This window comes from Halyomorpha halys, unplaced genomic scaffold (assembly GCF_000696795.3).
Source record: "Halyomorpha halys isolate HHAL.00 unplaced genomic scaffold, Hhal_1.1 Scaffold26.1, whole genome shotgun sequence".
Classification (NCBI taxonomy): Eukaryota; Metazoa; Arthropoda; class Insecta; order Hemiptera; family Pentatomidae; genus Halyomorpha; species Halyomorpha halys.
Window position 1 is genome coordinate 1057846 of NW_027115055.1, and position 1766 is coordinate 1059611.

The following is a 1766-nucleotide window of genomic DNA, read 5'->3' on the forward strand; positions in this document are numbered from 1 at the left end:
GAGATATTTTTTGAAACCTGTTTCATTTCATCGGAGTTCACATCGTAATACTGGTTTGGTCTTGAAGTAGGGAGGTGAATAAAAAAAACTACAAACAGAAACTAGAGATCCCAAAAACATAGTTATTATTTTTGTTTTAGTTTTACTACCTTGTATTTTGTAAAGCAAAAAATATGTGACTAGGGCGTTCAATTCAGTGAGTTATTTTTTATTAATGCTTGTTATTTTTCAATTTCGAAACTGCTTAACTCGCGCCATCCATTCAAAAAAATTCAAAAATTAGAATTTACAAAACTATTATCCTTCCCACGGTTCTTCATGGATGTGAGGCGTGGCCACTTACACTAAGGGATGAACAGCGCCTTAAGGTTTTCGAAAATAAAGTAATACGTGAAATATTCGGACTGAAAAAGGATGAATTTAGAACGCTGAATTAAAGGACCTACATCCGTATAATATAATTGAAGTAACAGCATCGCGGTGGTAATAACATTGAACCAACGGGTAAGAGGCTGAGGGGTAGACCGAAACGTAGATGGGAGGATTTAAATAAACCGGTTCGTTAGGCTTTCATCATTATTATTATTTACTACCTCGTACATGGGGGTTTCCCTTCCGATATGTTTCTAATAAAATTAATTCTGGAAACACAGCTCGGAATGTTTTTTTTATTTGTGCGATAATTTTACTTTTTATTTATTTTTTTAAATGAAATCAAATACTAACGTATCTACCTGTTTAATAATATCCGTAGGTTTGAAGTTATACTCCCCATTTTTATTTTTTAAGTTACTTCATTATTATTTATCCAATCTTATTAGATCTGAGTACAGCTAGAGATATTGGATAGAAATTTTTTTCTCCAATCTAATCAGGATGGCGTTAGGGATAAATTAGACGTAATCACTAGAGGTTTAATGAATTGGCCAATTGTTTAAGCATTTGAATCCATTTTATTTTCCACAGGTTTGTGGCACTGAACTGAATTTTTGTAAACTAACTCTCCTACCTCACCTTAATTACTGACATTTCCTCTTGAAACATTCGGTATAATAGAACTTTGAATATTATTATTATTTAGGAATTTTCGTTATTCTTACCTTTCACCGGAGATAGCACCTAGCCGGACCTAGGTCAAGGGTGAGGCTAGAAAAGTTTAATCTTAGATATTTTCAAATCGCCTGACTCGCAGTCACCAGCATTATTATTATCATAGAATTACTTTTCGAATAGAAATTTTTTTCTCTAAGGAATATTCAGTAAAGATATCAAGGTCAATAATGAAGCACTAATATCGAATCAATTTTTCAAAACCCTCTTCCAAATTTATGTTCCTTCTAAAAATATAAAATTATAAAGTTAATTTATGATATCAAATACTATAGTCGGTAATTAAATCGTATATTTTAAAAAACACAATTAATAATTCTTAAAATTAAACCTTTTAGTTTTTTAAATTTTCATTTTAAACTCCCCTTTGATTCCTACTAATGGGTAGTTTTTAGATACGATTGTATCACACCATTTTGATTTACATTAAATTTACTTGATGTATTTTACTAGCTATTAATAGCAATAAATAAATAATAAAAAAAACTCCCACGTTCGGCTCTCTCCCCTTCTTGTAAGTAAGTATTAAAATTTATAATAATTTCAATGAGACTTTTTTTAGTGATACTATAGTATAAGAGCCCAAAAGGAGAAGCAAGGCAGTTATCTCATCCCAATTTTTTATTACTTTAATGAACACTATGTATGATTACTAT